Source organism: Nicotiana tabacum, chromosome 1 (assembly GCF_000715075.1).
Source record: "Nicotiana tabacum cultivar K326 chromosome 1, ASM71507v2, whole genome shotgun sequence".
Taxonomy (NCBI): domain Eukaryota; kingdom Viridiplantae; phylum Streptophyta; class Magnoliopsida; order Solanales; family Solanaceae; genus Nicotiana; species Nicotiana tabacum.
In genome coordinates, this window is record NC_134080.1 from 31770379 (window position 1) to 31792883 (window position 22505).

Sequence of the window (22505 nt, forward strand, 5' to 3'; positions counted from 1 at the left end):
GATAACAACATAATATCAAGAGGGGTATAAAGAAACAAAAATCCAATTACTGACAAGGATAAGGAAAACAAATGCAGAATTTACTTTCATTTCGCATCTTGTTGCAGGCGTGCAACCCGGTCCCATTTCATGTATCTCGTTGCAGGTGTGCAACCCGATCCCATTTCATATATCTCGTTGCAGGCGTGCAACCCGCCATTTCATATATCTCGTTGCAGGCGTGCAACTTGCTCCCATTTCATATATTTTATTACAGGCGTGCAATTCACTCCCATTTCATATATATCGTTGCAGGCGTGCAACCCGCTCCCATTTAATATATCTCGTTGCAGGCGTGCAATCCGCTCCCATTTCATACCAGCTGAAAACCTTCAATTTTCCTAAGTCCGAATTCCACCCCGTGACCTATCCAAAACTCACCCGAGCCCTAGGGGCTCCAAACCAAACATGTACACCAACCTAAGAACTTCATACAGACTTGCTCGTGCATTCAAATCATCAAAATAACATCAACAACTATGAATTTAGCATCAAAATCATGAAATTTCTTAAGAACTTCAAATTTTCCAATTTTCTCAAATACGATCTGATTCACGTAATCTCAAGTCCGTTTATTACCAATTTTCATAGACTTATCTTAAATCACATATAAGACCTGTACTGGGCACCAGAACCAAAATACGGTCCCGATACCATCAAGTTTTAAACACATTTCATTTCCAAATCTCATAAATAATTTCAGAAAATAATTTTCTTTAAAAATTCATTTCTCGGGCTTGGGACCTCGGAATTTGATTCCGGGCATATGACCAAGTCCTATATTTTCTTACGGACCCTCTAGGACCGTCAAATCACGGGTCAGGATCCGTTTACCCAAAATGTTGACCGAAGTCAACTTAAATCCATTTTAAAGTCAAAATTCATTATTTTTCACAGATTTTCACATAATGGCTTTCTGGCTATGCGCCTGGACTGCACACAAATCGAGTTGATGCCGAAAGAGGTTTTTGAGGCCTCGAAACACAGAATTTACTTTTAAAATACATCCTCCACCTCTAAAACAACCGTTCGTCCTCGAACAAATAGAAAAAGGAAGTACCTAAGTCGGGGAAAAGATGGGGATAACGGCTCCGCATATCGGACTCGGACTCCCAGGTCGATGACTCAGTGGGCTGACCTCTCCACTGAACACGAACAGAAGGAAAACTCTTCGATCTCAACTAACGAACTTGCTGGTCTAGAATAGCTACCGGCTCCTCCTCATAAGACAAGTCCTTGTCCAATTGGATAGTGCTGAAATCTAACATGTGGGATGGATCGTCGTGATATTTTCGAAGCATGGACACATGAAACATTGGATGCACAACTGATAAGCTCGGCGTCAACACAAGTCTGTAAGCCACCTCTCCCACTCGATCAAGAATCTCAAACAGGCCAATGAACCTAGGGCTAAGCTTGCCCTTCTTCCCAAATCTCATCACGCCCTTCAAAGGCGACACCCGAAGCAATACCCGCTCACCGATCATGAATTCCAAATCTTGAACCTTAGGTCGGCATAACTCTTTTTCCTGGACTGACCTGTACGAAGCCCATCCTGAATAATCCTGACCTTGTCCAAGGCATCCTAAACCAGATCCGTACCCAACAACCGAGCCTCCCCTGGCTCAAACCATCCAACCGGCGACTGACACTACCTACCATACAAAGCCTCATAAGGAGCCATCTGGATACTCGACTGGTAGCTGTTGTTGTAGGTAAACTCCGCTAAAGGCAAAAACTGATCCCACGAGCCTCCAAAGTCAATGAGATAAGCTCGGAGCATATCCTCCAAAATTTGAATGGTCTGCTCGGACTGCCCGTCCGTCTGAGGATGAAACACTATGCTTAACTCACCCCGCGTGCCCAACTCTCGCTAAAATGCTCTTCAGAAATGGGAGGTAAACTGCGTACCTCATTCCGAAATGATAGACTCGGGCACACCATGAAGACAAATAATCTCCCGGATATAGATCTCAGCTAATCTCTCGGAAGAGTAGGAGACTACCACAGGAATGAAATGTGCTGACTTGGTCAGCCTATCAACAATAATCCACACTGCATCGATCTTCCTCTAAGTCTGTGGGAGTTCAACAACGAAGTCCATAGTGATACGCTCCCACTTCCACTCAGGAATCTCAATCTTCTGGAACAAACCACTAGGTCTCTAATGCTCGTACTTAACCTGCTGACAATTCAAACACTGAGCCACATAGGCAACAATGTCCTTCTTCATTCTTCTCCACCAATAATGTTGCCGCAAATCCTAATACATCTTTACAGTGCTCGGATGAATAGAGTATCGGGAACTATGGGCCTCATCTAAAATCAACTCTCGAAGCCTATCCATATTAGACACACAAACTCGACCCTGCAATCTCAAAACTTCATCATCTCCTAAGGTAACCTACTTGGCACCTCCGTGCTGCACCGTGTCTCTAAGGACACACAAATGAGGATCATCATACTGCCGATCTTGGATACGCTCCAATAAAGAAGAACGAGCGACTGTGCAAGCTAATACACGGCTGGGCTCAGAAACATCCAACCTCACGAACTGGTTGGCCAACACCTGAACATCCAAAGCAAGTGGTCTCTCACCGACTGGAATATAAGCAAGACTACACATATTGGCTGACATCCTACTCAAAGCATCGGCCACCACATTGGCCTTTCCCAGATGATATAAGATGGTGATATCATAGTCCTTTAATAGCTCCAACCACCTTCTCTGCCTCAAATTTAGCTCCTTCTGCTTGAACAAATACTGCAGACTCTTGTGATCCGTGAACACCTCATATGTCACGCCATACAGATAATGCCTCCAAATCTTCAACGTGTGAATAATGGTTGCTAAATATAAATCATGAACCGAATAGTTCTTCTCATGAATCTTTAACTACTGTGAAGCATAGGCAATGACCTTGACATCCTGCATCAACACCACACCAAGTCCATACGAGATGCATCACAATAAACTATATAAGGCCCTGAACCTGTGGGCAAAACCAACACCGGTGCTGTAGTCAGAGCTGTCTTGAGCTTCTGAAAGCTCTCGTCACACTCATCTGACCACCTGAACTGGGTACCCTTCTGGGTCAACCTGGTCATCGGGGCTGCGATAAATGAAAATCCCTCCACAAACTGACGATAGTAGCCTGCCAATCCCAAGAAACTCTGGATTTCTATAACTGATGTTGGTCTAGGCCAGTTCTTGACCACCTTAATCTTCTTTGGATCAACCTGAATACCCTCTACTGATACAACATGACCTAGGAATGCAACTGAACTCATCCAGAACTCACATTTCAAAAACTTAGCATACAATTGACTATCCCTCAAAGTCTGAAGAACCACTCTAAGATGTTGCTCATGCTCCTCCCGGCTACGGGAATAGATCAAAATATCATCAATGAAGACTATCATGAACAAATCCAAGTAAGGCCTGAACACTCGGTTCATCAAATCCATAAACGCTACTGGGATATTTGTCAACCCAAATGATATCACCAAGAACTCATAATACCCGTACCGAGTGCGGAAAGCTATCTTAGGGATATTGGATGCCCTAATCCTCAACTGACAGTATCCAGTTCGAAAATACCTTGGCATCCTAAAATTGATCAAATAAATCATCAATCCTCGGCAATGGATACTTATTCTTGATTGTAACCTTGTTCAATTGCCGATAATCAATGCATATTCTCATCGATCCATCCTTCTTCTTAACAAACAACACTGGCGCACCCCAAAGCGAGACACTAGGTCTAATGAAGCCTTTTTCAAGCAAGTCTTGTAACTGCTCCTTCAACTCTTTCAACTCAGGCGGGGCCATACGATACGGCGGAACAGAAATGGGCTGAGTGCCAGGAGCCAAATCAATGCAGAAGTCAATATCCCTGTTGGGTGGCATACCCGGCAGGTCTAAAGGAAATACCTCGGGAAACTTACGAACAACAGGCACAAAATCAATAGAAGAAACCTCAGCACTAAAATCACGAACATAGGCCAAATAGGACAAACACCCCTTCTCGACCATACACCGAGCCTTCATATAAGAGATAACACTACGGGTAGAATGACCAGGAGTCTCTCTCCACTCTAAACGGGGTAAACCCGTCAAGGCTAAGGTCACAGTCTTGGCATGATAGGCCAAGATAGCGTGGTAAGGTGATAACCAGTCCATCCCCAATATGACATCAAAATCAACCATGTCCAGAAGTAATAAATTTACACGAGTCTCAAGACCCCCAATCATAACTACACATGAACAATGGACTCGATCTACCGCAATAGAATCACCTACCGGTGTAGACACATAAATAGGAGCACTCGAAGAATCACTAGGCATGACCAGATATGGTACAAAATAAGATGACACATAGGAGTACGTAGATCTTAGATCAAATAAAACTGAAGCATCTCTGCTACAAACCAGAACAGTACCTGTGATAACCGCATCGGAAGCCTCAACCTCGGGCCTGGCTGGAAGAGCATAACATCGGGGCTGGGCCCCACCACCCTGAACTACATCTCTGGGACGACCTGCTGCTAGCTGGCCTCCACATCTAGCGGCCTGAGCTCCACTTCTAATACCTCTACCTCCACCTCTAGCACCTCTACCCCTACCTCTAGCTAGATGGGAGGGTTGTGGAATACTCGGTGCCTAAACCATGGCATGGGAACGCTGATGCTGAGAGCTACTCGATGCTCGAAGGCAATACCTAGCAATGTGCCTCGTGTCATCACAAGTAAAATAAGCCCTCGGCTGCTGGGGCTGATGACCCCAAAAACTCTGAAGAGGCGGTGCACTGATAGGAGCTGGTGGTGCACTATAGGACTGCTAATTAGAATACTGCATATGAAAACCACGACCACCTAAAGCACCATGAGAAACCTGAAGTGCTAACTGAAAAGGCCTAGGAGGATGGCTTCTACCATACGAATCCCTGCCTCCAGACAAGGTACCACTAAATCTGCCTAAATGATGACGCCTCTTGTCAGACCCCTGACCACCTCCCTGCGATAGAACCATCTCAACTCTCCTGGCCACATTGGCTGCCTCTTGAAAGGAAATCTCACTCTTCATCTCCTTGGCCATCTAAAGTCTAATAAGCTAGATAAGTCCCTCAATGTACCTCCTCACCCTCTCTCTCTCTCTGTGGGAAGTATGATAAGAGCATGACGAGCCAAGTCGATCAATCTGGTCTTATACTGAGTAACATTCATAAAAACCTGCTAGAGACACTCAAACTGCCTCTGATAGGCCCCTCTCTGAGTGATGGGGAGAAACTTCTCCAAAAATAGCTGAGTAAACTACTCCCAAGTTAAAGTAGGTGAGCCGGCTGGTCTAGCCAAGCAATATCTCTCCACCAAGTCTTGGCAGATCCCAACAAGCGAAAAGTAGCAAAATCGACCCCATTAGTCTCCACTATCCCCATGTTCCTGAGAACCTCATTACAGCTGCCTAAATAATCCTAGGGATCATCAGAAGATGCACTGCTAGAAGTGGTTGTGAAGAGCTTAGTGAAACTTATCCAACCTTCACAAAGAAGCGGTACGTGACCTCGCCATTCGCGAAAGGACAAGAGTAGAAGTTTCAATTTAGCATTGAGAGAACAAAATCGGATGACAGAAAATAATAAATGTGAAGTTTTTCCTAACTCTGCAGCCTCTGGGGGATAAATACAGACGTCTCCGTATCGATCCCTCAGACTCTACTAAGCTTGTTTGTGAACTGTGAGACTCATGTAACCTAGAGCTCTGATACCAACTTGTCACGACCCGGATTTCCCACCCTCGGAGTCGTGATGGCGCCTACTAATGTGAGCTAGGCAAGCCAACTGTTTGAACCAATTACATTTTTACCCCTTTTATATTCTTTAATAATTATAAAGCAATAACGTATAGACAACGAAATTTACAATAAGCGGAAGAAAAACAATGAACTATCTAAATATGTACCCAATACAACTACTTGAACATCGACTACCCAGAACCGGTGTTACAGTTTTACAGACGGTCTAAGAATACTACATACAGAGCCTAAAAGATATAAGATACATTGTTTTTGAAATAAGTAAAGGAAACAGGATAAAGGAAAGATAGGAGGTGACGCCAAGGCCCGCGGACGTCTGCAGGACTACCTCGGGTCGCTTGTGTGGACTAAAGACAGCACCCTCACTGCGGTCCAAGCACTCCGATATCAGTATCTGCACACAGTGCAGAGTGTAGTATCAGCACAACCAACCCCATGTGCTGGTAAATGCCTAGCCTAACCTCAACGAAGTAGTGACGAGGCTAGGACCAGACTACCAAAATAAACCTGTGCAGTTAAATCATATACAGCGAAAAAATAAAAGCAGATAATTACAGTTAAAGATGGGAGGGGGAAAATATGCTTCGGGGAATAACAGATAACAACAGAATATCAAGAGGGGTATAAAGAAACCAAAATTCAATTACTGACAAGGATAAGAAAAACAAATGCAGAATTTACTTTCATTTCGCATCTTGTTGTAGGCGTATAACCCGATCCCATTTCACGTATCTCGTTGCAGGCGTGCAACCCGATCCCATTTCATATATCTCGTTGCAGGCGTACAACCCGATCCCATTTCATATATTTCGTTGCAGGCATACAACCCGCTCCCATTTCATATATTTTGTTACAAGCGTGCAATCCGCTCCCATTTCATATATATCGTTGCAGGCGTGCAACCCGCTCCCATTTCATATATCTCGTTACAGGCATGTAACCCGCTCCCATTTCACATATCTTGTTGCAGGCATGGAACCTGCTCCCATTTCACATATCTTGTTGCAGGCATGCAACCCGCTCCCATTTCACATATCTTGTTGTAAGCGTGCAACCCGCTCCCATTTCATATATTTCCGTGGTGGCGTGCTACCCGATCCCAGTTACAAATCAACCACAATCACAAAAGAAACCTGGCAAGGGAACAAGAGCAATATAACAACATCCCGTCAAGGGAACAATAATATCAATAATAACATCCCGAAAAGGGAACAATAATGATAATAACATTCTAGCAAGGGAACAATAATGATAATAACATGTGAAATGCAATAAACCACAACAGAGTCATAAAATTTACAATACAAGACTTATGGGCATGCTTGACACCGACGTATAGATACTCGTCACCTTCCCTATACGTCATACTCCACAATTAACACATAGAAAATAAGACATGACTCCTAATCCCTCAAGCTAAGATTAGACCAAACACTTACCTCGATGCCACGAACACAATTCAAGTCTCTACTATCGCTTTACCTCTTGATTCCACCATCAATTCGCTCGTATCTAGCCACAAGTTACTTAATTACATCAATAAACGCTAAATGAATCAATTCTACAACAACAACAACAACCCAGTGTAATCCCACAAGTGGGGTCTGGGGAGGGTAATATGTATGCAGACCTTACCTCTACCCCGAGGGGCAGAGAGGTTGTTTCCAGGAGACCCTCGGCTCAAAGAGGCAACAAGAGACACTATATTAGTACTATCAATAGACTCATAATAAAACAACATAAAATACCATAAAATCCATAACATAACATAAATACCATAAAAAACAAAGTAACAGCAATATAAGAGATATAGGAAATACGAGAAAGATGTAAGGTATTAATACACAGAAGATAAAGCCCATCATCAGTAGTTGATCAATAGCATCCTAAGACTAATTCCTAACTGGCTAGTCTCACTCTAGTGCGCTGTAAAAAAGACATCACAATTTCCCCTAACCTACAACCTTAATGCTCGATCTCCACAATTCCCTGTTTAGGGCCATGTCCTCAGTAACCCTAAGTCGCGCCATATCCTGTCTGATCACCTCTCCCCAATACTTCTTAGGTCTCCCTCTACCTCACCTCGTACCCACCACCGCCAGTCGTTCACACCTTCTCACCGGTGCATCAGTGTTCCTCCTCTGAATGCATGAATCAATTCTAATGCATGAAAATGAGTTTTCCAAAGTTTTACCCAAAAAGTCAAAAATCGCCCCCGGACCCACATGGTCAAAACCCTAGGTTCGAACCAAAATCCGATTACCCATTCCCCCAAGAACCCAAATATATAATTTATTTTGAAATCAGACCTCAAATCGAGGTCCAAATCTCCAATTTTTTGAAAAACCTAGGTTCTACCCAAAACACTCAATTCCCACATGAAAATCATTGATTTTGAGTTGAAATCATGTGAAAAGATGTTAAAGATTGAAGAAAACTAGTTAGAAATCACTTACAATTGATTTGGAAAAGAAATTGCCTTTGAAAAATCGTCCTAGAGTGTTTTGGTTTTGAAAGAGCATGAAAAATGGTTGAAATGCGTCTAAGTTATGAATTTACAGGTCTCTGATGTCGCAATTGCGACCAAGGTTCGCAAATGCGAACCCTTCAGAATTCTGAGACTTTCGCATTTGCGAAGAAATTTATCGCATTTGCGACTACCCCTCATTTCTGAGGTGTTCGCATTTGCGAAGTAGGCGTCGCATTTGCGACTGGGGCCTTCCGCATTTGCGATCAGGCCTGCCCAGGCCTTTGTTCGCATTTGCAATGGAATTCTCGCATTTGCGAAGCCTGATACCTGATCATACCAGCTTAAAACCTGCAATTTTCCTAAGTCCGAATTCTACCCCGTGGCCTATCCAAAACTTACCCGAGCCGTCGGGGCTCCAAATCAAACATATACACCAACCTAAGAACTTCATACAGACTTGCTCGTGCATTCAAATCACCGGAATAACATCAACAACTATGAATTTAGCATCAAAATCATGAAATTTCTTAAGAACTTCAAATTTTACAATTTTCTCAAATACGATCCGATTCACGTCATCTCAAGTCCGTTTATTACCAAATTTCACAGACTTATCTTAAATCACATATAAGACCTGTACCGGGTACCGAAACCAAAATATGGTCCCGATACCATCAAGTTTTTAACACATTTCATTTCGAAAACTCATAAATAATTTCAGAAAATAATTTTCTTTAAAAATTCATTTCTCGGGCTTGGGACCTCAGAATTTGATTCCGGGCATACGCCCAAGTTCCATATTTTCCTAAGGACCTCCGGGACCGTCAAATCACGGGTCAGGATCCGTTTACCCAAAATGTTGACCGAAGTCAACTTAAATCCATTTTAAAGTCAAAATTCATCATTTATCATAGATTTTCACATAATGGCTTTCCGGCTAAGCGTTCAGACTGTGCACGCAAATTGAGATGATGTCGAAAGAGGTTTTTGAGACCTCAGAATGCATAATTTACTTTTAAAACAAGTGATGACCTTTTGGGTCATCACAGACGGGTTATCAGAGAGTTGGAAAATGGAGTTGTAACTGAAGTTGTTGTTTTTCTGTCATAACCACACCTGCAGATTGGGGACCGCAGGTGCGAGCCGCAGAAGCGGCATTTTGATCGCAGGAGTGGAGGTTGGTTGGCTGGGGATGTATCGCAGATGCGGAAGGCAAGTCGCACCTGCGAGCCCGCAAGTGCGGTGAATTGATCGCAGATGCGGATAGGGGAATTTAAGTGAAGTCCGCAGATGCGGATGTTTGGTCGCATGTGCGGGGCCTGCAGATGCGGTATTTGGACCGCAGATGCGGAAACCTCTGGGCAGAACATATAAATTCTTGCCTTCGCAAAATTTGGTCATTTTTTCACCATTTGTATTTGGACTTGGAGCTTTTTTAGAGTAATTGAAGAGGGATTCGAGGGGTAACACTTGGAGGTAAGGTTTTTGAACTCAATACTCAATTCTATAGTGATTTCTAACTGATTAGACATGAAATTTATGGGAAAATTGGGGATAAATTGGAGAATTAGGGCTTGTAATTGGAGAGTTTAAATTGGGGATTTGAGGGGCCATTTGAGGTCCGATTTTGGTGATTTTGTTATGTATAGACTCATGAGGGGATAAGGATTCTTGTGATGTGACTTTTATCGAATTTCGAGACGTGGCCCCGAGGTCGGGTTTGACCAATTTCGGGATTTTTGAGTTAATTTGATTATTTTTGCTTGGGTTTTGTTCCTTTAGCGTATATTGATGATAATATACTGATTTCGATTAGATTTGGAGCATTTGAAGGCCGAGTCGAGAGGCAAGGGCATCGCAGGTTAGAGTTTAGATCGGTTTGAGGTAAATAATGATTGTAAATATTGTCATGAGGGTATGAAACCCGGGATTTCACATAGTTTCACTACTTTGAGGTGACACACACGCTAGATGACGAGCATGGGGGCGTGCACCGTTGGGGATTGTGACTTGTCCGTCCCGTATGACTATTAAGTCGCGTAATTGACTGAAAACTAGTTTCCAGCTATGATAGCCTTTCTTGTGCTTAGACAGATCTTGTAGCTGCTCGTGACTTGTGACACCCCGATGTCGGGCTTGTGTATTTATTCCGCACTAGGTATTTAGACCCATGTTGCGAGATATTGTCAATTAATTGTTTAGAACTGTCTTTCATAAATTAATAGTTTGAATTGGGATTTGTGTCAGCTGGCCAAGTTCAAACTTGGCTTCTCCGACAAATCGACACACAAGGTATGTGGTCCTACTTTCTTATTTTTAGTTTCTTAGTGAGACCAACTTGCATTCACATGAATACTGCTCAGAAAGAAGAAAACTTTCGTATGTAGTAGCCTTTTAACACTTTGAATGCTTCCAATGTTGGTTAAAAATACCCCTACATCTACCTTTTTGGTTCACTTATGCCTTTTGACCGTTAGGTCAATGCTGAATTAAAATAATAATTATTTAAATTCCACGAGGTAACTTCTTATTGGCCAAAATTAAAACATCTAATCCATTAGAAAGACTCACTCATATCTACCAGTTTTTCGTACTAACCCGCTTCAAACACTAACCCGACCCGAACAAAAAGTTCAACTAAAAAAAAGAGGCCTCACTTCTATCAAACTCCATGGAACAAAAGCTCAATGGAAGTTGTAGCGAACATATAAACCAAATTTACTACGTGGTTTTTTTCTTTTCTTGTTATGGCATCTAGTTCAATTTAATTTATTCATTTTCACATAATGGAAAGATCTCAAAGTAATTTATCATAAACCATTGGACTATCCCTAATTTTTCGTCCCACATAATTGTCAAGAAAATCATTGGCTCATTCATGCTAGGTTTTTCTTGTTTGTTTAATTTGTTCATGAACCTTTATTGATGATATCACGCCCAAAATCCACTAGTCGTGATGATACTTAACCCAACCTGCTAGGTAAGCCAACTAATAACTATCCAATTTCAATAATGCTAATAAGTCAATTAAGCAAATTAAATTATCTAGATCTATTATATTTCCCAAGGACTGGTAGTACAAATCATAAGCTTCTAAGAATAGAGTTTACAAAGCTGATATGAAGAAAATACATCTTCTGTTTGAAAAGTACATAAATAGAATTTTATAATCTAAGGCTACCGTGAACAAGAGGTAACTACAGCAGGAATGCAGGTACACCTTCAAATCCAGCAACCATCTAACACAACAACATTGGCATCCGGGATCTGCATGCAATGTGTAGAAAGTGCAGTATGAGTACAACCGACCCCATGTACTCAAAATGTAACAAACCTAACCTCAGGTTGAAAGCAGTGACGAGATGGAATATAGGTAGGGTCCAACACTAATAACCGACAGCAGTTTATACAACGTATAGCATATAAACAAGGAAATAATTTCAGAGATGTTCAGCTTTTGCATAGTTTTCCGAAAACAGTTCCGCTTTTCAAGAATATCAGTTAAAACCCAAATCCTTTATCTAAATCATCAAAAAAATTATGAGATAGTTTGAAAACTGTAATTTTCTTGAAAAATCCTTTCCACAATAAATAAAAATGTTTCATTTCCTTTCCAAATAACAAGTGTGAAATACCACTCTATGCCCACATATTAATGTGTGTAAAAAGTCATGAATGATGTGATACCGTACAACATGAGGAAAATGCATCTCCATGCATGTATGTCTTATATGCATGCCAATGCCATGTATCTTAGAGATGAATCATGTACTCACACTCTCAGAGTACTCAACCACACTGTATCACACTTTCCACTCATCATACTCAACCACTCGATACTGTATATGGCCCATACAGCCCAGGAAAATCCATCCCGGAATATATACAATACTGACTATAAGTCACCCAGTACGAGGAAAAAGGGCAATCCAATGCTGTGGAGAAATCCATCTCCAGATATCAAGTACTTCGGACAAATCCATGTTCAGGGAAATTCATCTCTCAATAATATATAAATGCTCAACCACTCGGTACTGTATATGGACCATGCGGCCTAGGGAAATCCATCCCGGAACATATACAACACCGACTAGAAGTCACCGGTACCGAGGAAAAAGGACAATCCAACTCTGTAGAGAAATCCATCTTCAGATATCAAATACTTCGGACAAATCCATGTTCAGGAAAATCTATCTCTCAATAATATCATTTACGCTCACTATGGGTGTGTTACAGACTCCGGAGGGGCTCCTTTAGCCCAAGCGCTATCATAATCATCAGTATAACCATTGCGGCGTGCAGCCCCATCCCATAACTGTCACTTATAATCAGGCTCTCGGCCTCATTCAGTCATAAATCTCTCCAGTCTCACCCACGGGCTCATAATTTCATGAAAACTGATCCAAAATAATGATATGGTATATCAATAAGCAACAGCTGAGACTGAGATATGATATGAATGCATGAATGTGACTGAGTACAAAATATCAATGAAATCAATGAGATGACAGCAAGAAATGACTGCTAGGAGCCCCAACAATATCAGCATAAAGCCTAAACATGATATCTAGCATGATGTACAGCTCAATTACTTTATCACATGGTGAAAAACACAAATATCAACAAAGTGGGCCACTAAACAGTGCCCTGGAAACAATAGAGTCACAACTCACAGGGTGCACGCCCACACGCCCGTCACCTAGCATGTGCGTCACCTCAACACCAATCACATAGCACATAATTTAGGGTTTCATACCCTCAACACTAAGTTTAGAAGAGTTACTTATCTTAAACAAGCCAATTCCGACACCGGGCAAGCCAAGCGATGCTCCAAGAATGCCATCACATGCGTAGCAACCTCCGAACGGCTCAACACTAGCCAAAAGCAACTCAAATACATTAGATAAAGCCCAAGAAAGCAATTACAAATGATAAAGTTCGAATCCTAAGTCAAATTTCAAATCCGGACAAAAATCACACCCGGACCCACGCCTCAAAACTCAATAAAACTCACAAAATCCAACAACCCATTCAATTACGAGTCCAACCATACTAGTTTCACTCAAATTCGACTCCAAACCGGTGTTCAAAACTCAAAAATTCATATTATGAAACTTTAGGCCAAAACCCCCAATTTCCTCTTTAAATTCACCAACCAATTGCTAAAAATGAAGATGGATTCATGAGATATAATCAAAACTGAGTATAGAACACTTACCCCAATCCTTGTGATGAAATTTGCTCCAAAAATCGCCTCAATCCGAGTCCCACATCTCAAAATATGAAAAAAGAACAAAACCCTCGATTTTTATAACACTATCCAGCTATTCCGCATTTGTGGTCAAAATGTCGCATCTGCGACCACTACATTTGTGGTCACCACATTACTTCTGCGACCGTAACTCACCAGGCGACCCCTCGCACCTGCGGAACCATTTCCGCTACTGTGCACTCGCAGGTGCAAAGCCAAACACACATATGCGCTAAACCTTGCTTCTGCGACCAACTGTTTGCATCTGCGCCCATAATTCCACATATGCGGAAACACCAGAACCAGCAATGATATACCTTAGCCAAAATTTCCAAAATGCCCCGAAATCAATCCGAAATTCACCTGACCCCCTCGGGACCCCGTTCAATCATACCAATAAGTCCCATAACATAACATGGACTTACTCGGGGCCTCAATTCTCACATAACAACATCTAAGCAATGAATCACACCTCAATTCGAAATCATTGAACTTTGAAACTTCAACTTCCACAGCCGATGCCGAAACCTATCAAATCACGTCCGATTGACCTCAAATTTTGCACACAAGTCATATTTGACATTACGGTCCTGCTCCAACTTTCGGAATCGGAATCCAACCCCGATATCAAAAAGTCCACTCCTGGTCAAACTTTTCCAAAAATTCCAACTTTCGTCATTTCAAGCCAAATTCTACCACGGACCTCCAAATCACAATCCGGATGCGCCCCTAAGTCCAAAATCACCCAACGGAGCTAAGGAACCATCACAAATCCAATCCGAGGTCAAATACTAAAAAGTCAAACTTGGTCAAACTTTTCAAATGTAAAGCTTCAAGTTGAGAATCATTCTTCCAAATCAATTTTGAATAACCTGAAAACCAAAATCGACGATTCACGTAAGTCATAATACTTCATACGGAGCTACTCATGCCCTTAAATAACCGACCGAAGTACAAATGCTCAAAACGACCGTTCGGATCGTTATAGATGATAATGTTATACATGAGATTAATCAAGAAAATGAATACATGTAAATCCATGGGTTGGATGGAACTGGGGCGTCTTTTTTTATTTGAACTTTTTATTCAGATCAGGTTAGTATTTGGAATGGATTAGTCCAAAAAATGGGTAGATATGGGTGAGTGTTTCTAATAGGTTAGATGTTTTAATTTCGACCAATAAGAAGTTGCCATGTGGAATTTAAATAATTATTTTTTAAATTCAGCATTGACTTAACGGTCAAAGCTCATAAATAAACCTAAATGGTGGATGGATGAGTATTTTTAGTCCAATAGGTGAATTTAGGGTATTTTTAGACCTTTTTCAATAGTTGAGAGGCATTTTTGACCCTTCTCCGTATTATATATAATAAACGTAGAAATCAAGATTATTAGTTTTAATAAGAACAGGATCACATGATTGCTGCTTAGTCGTGAATAAAAAAGTTATTCTACCTTTTCGAATATAATACTTTCATATTTGGTGGCCTTATTAAGAAGAAAACTTTCATATGCGGCGGCCTTTTAACACTTTGAATGCTTCCAACGTTGGTTCAGTTTCTTATTTTAATTTTTTTATGAAGTGAGTCCTTTTGTGAGATAAATAAATTGAATTGAGTTTACTATATATACTAGCTAGCTAGACTACAACAACAACAACAATAACGACCCAGTATAATCCCACAAGTGGGGTCTTGGGAGGGTAATATGTACGCAGACCTTACCCCTACCCCGAAGGGTAGAGAGGCTGTTTCCAGGAGACCCTCGGCTCAAAAAAAGCAACAGGAGCTGATATATTAGTACCATAAAAATGCATAATAAAATAACAGCAATATAAAAGATATGAAATACAAAATATGAAATACGAAATAGATGGCTGATATAGTAAAACTAGCAGGTAAAGCCCTGTATCAATAGACGACCAATGACATTCTTAGTCTAACTCCTAACTGGCTAGTCTCACTCTATTGTGCTGTAGAAATATTCACAAGTTTCCCCTAACCTACAACCTTAATGCTCGACCTCCATAATTCCCTGTCAAGGGCCATGTCCTCAGTAATCCTAAGTCGCGCCATGTCCTGTCTGATCACCTCTCCCCAATACTTCTTAGGTCGCCCTCTACCTCTCCGCGTGCCCACTACAGCCAGTCGCTCACACCTCCTCACCGGTGCATCAGTGCTCCTCATCTGAATGTGCCCGAACCATCTAAGTCTTACTTCCCGAATCTTGTCCTCCATGGGGGCCACGCCCACGTTCTCTCGAATATCTTCATTCCTAATCTTATCCATCCTTGTATGCCTGCACATCCACCTCAACATCCTCATCTCAGCTACTTTCATCTTCTGGATGTGTGAGTTCTTTATCAGCCAACATTCAGCTCCATATAACATGGCAGGCCTAACCACTGCTCTATAAAACTTACCTTTTAGTAACGGTGGCACTTTCTTGTCACACAAGACTCCCGACGCTAACCTCTACTTCATCCACCCCACCCCTATACGGTGTGTGACATCCTCGTCAATCTCCCCGATCCCCTGAATAACCGATCCAAGGTACTTGAAACTACCCCTCTTGGGAGTGACTTGAGAGTCAAGCCTCACTTCAACTCCCGTTTCCGTCGGCTCAACTCCAAATTTGCACTCGAGGTATTCCGTCTTCGTCCTGCTCAACTTGAAACCTTTAGACTCAAGAGCATGTCTCCAAATCTCTAGCCTCTCGTTGACGCCGCCTCGTGTCTCATCAATTAGAATAATGTTATCAGCAAATAGCATGCACCATGGCACCTCCCCTTGAATATGATGAGTCAGTGCATCCATCACCAGGGCAAATAGGAATGGGCTGAGCGCAGACCCTTGGTGCAACCCCGTAACAACTGGAAAGTGTTCAGAGTCGCCTCCTACTGTCCTAACCCGAGTCTTAGCTCCAGCATACATGTCTTTAATCACCCTAATATAGTCAACCGGGACCCCTTTATCCTCTAAGCAGCTCCATAAGACCTCCCTAGGAACCCTATCGTACGCTTTCTCCAGATCAATAAACACCATGTGGAGATCCTTCTTCCTATCCCTGTACTGTTCCACCATCCTCCTAATAAGGTGGATAGCTTCTGTGGTAGATCGCCCCGGCATGAACCCGAACTGGTTGTCTGAAATAGACACCGTCCTTCGCACTCTCATTTCTACCACTCTCTCCCAAACTTTCATGGTATGACTTAGTAATTTGATGCCCCTATAGTTGTTACAGCTCTGGACATCACCTTTGTTCTTATACAACGAGACCATTGTACTCCACCTCCACTCTTCAGGCATCCTATTAGTCTTGAATATAACACTAAACAATACAGTAAGCCATTCCAAGCCTGCTCTACCCACACACCTCCACAGTTCAACCGGAATTTCGTCTGGCCCGGTAGCTCTGCCCCTTCTCATCTTACGCATTGCCTCCATGACTTCATCAATCTCAATGTCCCTACAATTACTTAATTCATGGTGACTGTCGACATTCCTCAATTCCCCAAGTATAATATCCTAATCCCCTTCTTCACTTAGAAGTTTATGAAAGTAGGTCTGCCACTTCCTCTTAATCTGGTCATCTCCCATCAAAACTTTGTCGTCATCATCCTTTATGCACCTCATTGGTCCAGATCCCGAGTTGTCCTCTCTCTCGCCTTAGCGAGTCGGAATAACTTCTTCTCCCCACCTTTGTTCCTTAGTTCCTCATACAGACGAGCAAAAGCTGTCGTCTTAGCCTCCGTCACTGCCATCTTCGCCTCCTTCCTAGCTACCTTATACCTTTGACTGTTCTCTCTCTTCTCCTCCTCATCAGTGCTCCCTACTAACCGCAAGTAAGCCGCCTTCTTTGCTTCCACTTTACCTTGGACAACTGCATTCCACCACCAATCTCCTTTGTGGCCACCATTGTGGCCCGTAGATATCCCTAACACCTCTCTCGCCGCCTTTCTTATACAGTCCGCCGTTGTCAACCACATTGTGTTTGCGTCCCCACTACTTCTCCAAGCTCCCATTGCCGATAACCTTCCTTCCAACTCCTTAGATTTATCCTTAGTTAAGGCGCCCCACCTAATCCCGGGGCATCCTTGTACTGTATCAAAGAAGATAAAGAATAGGTTGTTATAGCTTTGTGAAACATACAACTTGAAGTATAATTTGTGTTTTGTGAAATTTAGGGTCATCTAGCAAAAGTCGATATGATCACGAGTTTTTACAAAGCTCAAGCTTTTGCATCTTCTTCTAGCTCTCCTTTGTCAAGTTCTCTATATCCAGTTATTAGTAATAATATTAATCCTTCCCAAGCATCGGATAAAGTGTTGGATTATGCGCCTGATCCCATTGAAAGAAAATCAATTTCAGAATATCCACCTAATTTACATGACCTAGTAAAGAGAAATTATATACAAAATGGACCTTGTCAACCTCGTGGTTTTGTATTTCCAAAAAGAGATCTTGGAGGAATAATGCGTCGCTTTAATCCCGATGGTTTAAAACTTCATGTTCTCAATGGTTAGAATATAGTATTAAACAAGATGAAACATTTTGTTTTTGTTGTTACTTGTTTAAAAATGAGGTTGGAGGATATGGAAAAAAAAGTAGGTGATGCTTTCACAACAGATGGTTTTAGAGGTTGAAATAAAGGTTTAAAAAGGCTTAAATCATATGTGGGTAACATGAATAGTGTTCATAGTCGATATTTCAAGATGATGCTAGATTTAATGAATCAAGCACAATCTATTCTAACTTTTTTGGACAAGCAATCTGAGAAAATTAAAAGTGAACATCGAGTTCACTTGAATGCTTCAATTGATGTGATAAGATATCTTTTGAAAGAAGAAATATCTTTTCGGGGCCATGATGAGAGTGTAGCTTCAACAAGAAGAGGCCATTTTTTTTACATCTCTTAAAATGGTATGCAGATATGAAAGAAGGTGCGAAAAATGTGATATTAGAAAAAGGTCCAAAAAATAACACCATGATTTATCCTGATATTCAAAAAGATATTGTGAATTCTTGTGCAAAAGAAACGGCGAAATCAATAATTGAAGACTTGCATGGAATTTTTTTGAGATATTAGTTGATGAGTCTAAGAATGTCTCTCATAAGGAACAAATGGCTCTTGTTCTGTGCTATGTCAACAAGGAGGGTGAACTTATTGAGCGATTCCTTGGTCTTGTTCATGTTAAAGATACAACTACACATGTATCATAAAAAATAATAAATTCTTTGCTTTTACAATATTCATTGAGTTCATCTCTAATACGGGGACAAGGGTATGATGAAGCTAGTAACATGCAAGGAGAAATCAATGGTCTTAAAGCTTTGATTCTAAAAGATAATCCTTTGGTATACTGCGTACATTGCTTTGCTCATCAATTGCAATTGACTCTTGTAGCTTTTGGAAAGAAACATCATGATATAAATAATTTTTCTAACATTCTAGCTAATGTTTTGAATGTTGTTGGAGGTTCTTATAAGCGTAGGGAGATGCTTAGAGGTGATCAAGCTGAAAAATTAGATGAGTTATTAGTGCTTGGTGAAGTTCATACAGGAAGTGGTTTAAATCAAGAACTTGGGCTTTAAAGACTAGGTGATACCCGTTGGGGATCACACTCTAAGACATTGCTTAACTTTATTTCTTTATTCTCATCAATTATTCATGTACTTGGAGTTCTTGCAAATGAGGGTTCAAATTATCAGGAGAAAGCACTGGCAAAAAGTTTAGTGGAAGATATAAGATCTTATGAGTTTGTGTATACATTACATTTAATGTTAAAAATATTGGCAATTAGATATAATTTTAATATGGCTCTACAAAGAAAATATCAAGATATTATTAGTGCTATAAAACTTGTTCATTTCACAAAGAGGTAATTGCAAACAATGAGGGAAACTAAATGGAATTCTTTGATAGAAGATGTCTCTTCGTTGTGATAAGAATTGTATTGTGATCCCAAAAATGGATGAGAAGTATGGTCTTCGAAATTCAAAGCATAAAAGCTCAACTATTACGTACTCTTATCATTTGCACGTAGAAGTTTCTTGTGCCGCTATTGATTTGCAACTTTCGGAGCTTAATAGTCGTTTTAGTAAAGTGAATATTGATCTGCTTCTTGGTACGACTAGTTTGAGTTCCGATGATTCTTTTGCAAATCATGATAAAAACAAGATTATAAAACTTGTTATATATTATCCAAATGAGTTCACTACTTCCAACCTTGAAAATCTTAGTTTTGAGCTTGACAACTATATTGATTATGAGCGAGAAATGGACAATGCATTCTCTAACTTGAAAGGGCTTGGCGATCTCTTGAAGACATTGGTTAAAACAAATATTTACAAGACATGAGGACTTGTTTGCTTGCTTGTGAAGCTGAGTTTGATATTACCTGTGGCTACTGCAATGGTCGAAAGGGCTTTTACTTCAAAAAATTTATTAAAAATTACTTGCTAAGCAGAATTGGTGATGACTTTTTGAATGATTGTTTAGTTTGTTATATAGAGGATGAAGTATTTGAAAGTGTACCTAATGATGCGATCATTGATCGTTTTCAAAACATGACAAGTCGTCGAGTGCAATTGAAATGATAGTGTTTATATTCATATATTGTGTTTGTCTGGTTCGTTACTTTTTAAACATATATTAGATATTGATATTCATTCTTTAGTCAGCTTGTTATTGTATATTAGTTTTAGGTCATAATCTTGTCTTATAATTTAGAACCCATACACCTCAAATCCTAACTCTGCCTATGTATCCTATATCTTACTTTTCATTTCCCATGTACATTCTCATTCTACCTTATATCATATACCTAACTGTCCCTTATGTCCCCTATATCCTATATCTTACTTTTCATTTTCCATATATATTCTCATTCTATATTTTGTGTTTGTCTATATGTATAATTCTATTATCTATCCTCTTCCTTTGATGTGCAGTCCAATTTTCAGAATGTCAAAACATCTTTACTTACAGTCTTGTTTAACCTGGTCAGAAACCAGCTGGGTCTTGGTACTTTTAGCTTCCAAAGAGTTTCATTTTTGGCCTTCCATATCTGGTATATCATAGCTGCCACCCCAGCCAAGGTAACTGCTCTCCCAAATTTTTCTTTAACTATTCTAGTCATTCTGTGCCTTATGCATTGCACTTCTACGCTTCGTATGACCGATTTTCAGTCAATGCAATATTTTTCTGTTATTTATAGCCATCAAAGAAACATTAAGTGATACAAGAACGCATCCAATTATTAAATAAAAGGGTGATAAGAATTTGACTTGACATGTATATATACATATATGACTTGAGATTTTTTTCCTTTTAATTTTATTTTATATGTCATACATAGAGTTTGAAAATATATAATATTTTAAAAAGGTTTTTACTAATATACAGAAGATGCAAGCATGATGCACGTGAGGCGCACACGATATCTCGGTCATTCCTCTTGTTATATAAAGAGTGCAAAACTTCCTCACACTTATACGATCATTCCATTTGCCCTGCATTTTGCCAGAACGAGCTGTATTTTGGTTGGTTTCCTCTTGCCTTCTTGCATTTTGGTTGGTTTCCTAATTCTTTTATTAGGGTTATCAAGACTCGCCTAGATGGTATTGTTATACACTGGGCTAACTCTACTGTTCGGATGTCATGTTGTTGCGCAACACGTGCTCCATCGTGGTAGCTGGTCAGAGCATGCTTAAATCTTACTCTTTTATTGGGGCTCTGATAGCATTCACGTGCATTTATTATTGCATTGGGAGGTGGTATCTATGTAGCCGAGATGATCCAATGGACATGGACATAGAGATGCAGGAGCATCCTGCAGAGGAGACGCAGGATGTAAAGAATTGTATGATCTGCTGGGAAGCAATGACTGGAGGAGAAGTCGAGCTTCCATGCAGCCACAAGTTCACCCTCATTGCATCCATGGATGGACGACCAATTCTGGTATGTGCCCAGTCTGTCACCGCACTATATCATATTTTGCAGTTGCTGCAATATTGTTATTTTTTACGTGCAAATAAAAATGTTAATTTTAAATATTTTTATAGTGAATTGAGTTTAATAGTTTTTGTGATTTAGATGACTTTGGGCAATTCATATGAAATGAAGTATAAGCTTACTGATTTTTTAAAGTTTTTTACAACTGCACGACACGCTCAAATTCTCTAATTACTTTGTCATTTACAATCAGTGTAGTAAGCTTACTATAAATTGAGAAATATAAAGTTTTAGCCGCTCTAAAATATAATAGCCAATAAAATATAGGCAAAATACATATTTTACCCATCGACCTTGTCTCCAAATCCCTCTTACACACCTGTTATATACATGAATAATATTACACGCCAAAACTTTTAAAGGTGTCATGTGTGTCAATTACACACCACTTTGGTGTTTGACCACATATGCTTAAAGATTGCTATTACACGCGCCAATAAGCATCTGACACGTGTCATAAATCGAGGAAAAAAAAGAAAAACTGGAAAATAAAAACTCTGCCCCCCACCCCCACTCTTCATCTTCCCAAGGATACAACCTGTACAACCCATACAAAAAATAAAATGCTCTTATTGAGAGTCAAACTCAAAACTCTTGCTTAATAAGTGAGTGCTCCAACCAACTGAACTACAAGAGCTTGTTGCTCCCTTGTTACAGTTCAAAACTATTGATCTTTTGTTTCAATACCATAGGTGAATTTTTTTTTTGGCTACAAAATTTAAATATAGATACGAATGGTATTTTAAAAAAAGTATAATTATAAATGGTAAATACAGTATAAATACTTGTTGTATCATGTATATAGTCCAACATAAAGTTTCCTTGGGCCTAAAGAGGCTGATACGTGTTTAAGCTCGCTATATTTTGGATTCTTGTAATCGTTGCCAAAAGCTTGTAATAAAGGCCACACAAAT